The following is a 947-nucleotide window of genomic DNA, read 5'->3' as shown; positions in this document are numbered from 1 at the left end:
TGTTAGTCACCTCTCCCGGGAATTCTAATCCTCTCACAAAGGGAACAAAGAAAAAATAACACAAAGGTGTTAATGTTTGCATACTTGAGAGAGGACGAGTGAGGATTACTTTTGTCAAGCAAGTTTCAAGTCTTTGCAAGCTGATTTTGGCAGTATATTGTCATCAGTGACAGTGTGGAATTCAGGAAAGCGGAACAACGAAAATTATGCTTGGGAATTTTCTCTCCTTGTGTAACAAATGCTTTTGAGGTGCACATGGCAAACAATAAAGACTTTGGCTGTACTAAGAAGTACCTTGTGGATAACCAATAATAATAAGGAGGACAGCAGTGAAGAACATGAGGCTCAGTCAGGCTTCTTTGTTTTTATAAAAGTTAACATGACTTAATAAATGTTTTCTTTTTATTCCGATAATGTTGTATTAATGGTGTGATTAATGTGAGGGCTAGTCCATCCCTGCTGCTGCAGGTGATAAACAACAAGCTGAAGCTAAATGAGTTGGTCCTGGTTCTGCATTAAGTCACCCTGACAGGAGCTGTCGAGGAGTGAAGTTTGGGTCGTGATCTGCATTTAAACTGTCGACATAACTCACCAGATTAACTTTTTTATTATCGCTCGCACTAATAGGAACCACAGGAGATGGGAGTGGAGCAAACTGTGTTGGCGGCTTAATGTGTGTTTGTGGGGCGTTGGACTGAAATTAGTTTTTTGTTTTCACTTTGTATTTATTCAGTTGCAGTTTAGAACACCATCGGTGTGTGTGTGTGTGTGTGTGTGTGTGTGTGTGTGTGTGTTCTGACATGTAGTGGCTTTTATTGCTCTAAAGCAGATTTTACTTGATTTACTGTCCAAAAAGGCCTTAAAAATGCAAATATTCACTCCTCATATAATTTATGACATCATGATAATAAACTTTTAACATGTGACATATATTCTCTTGCAGATCA

This window comes from Centropristis striata, chromosome 12 (genome assembly GCF_030273125.1).
Source record: "Centropristis striata isolate RG_2023a ecotype Rhode Island chromosome 12, C.striata_1.0, whole genome shotgun sequence".
NCBI lineage: Eukaryota > Metazoa > Chordata > Actinopteri > Perciformes > Serranidae > Centropristis > Centropristis striata.
Note: the sequence above shows the minus strand (reverse complement) of the source record.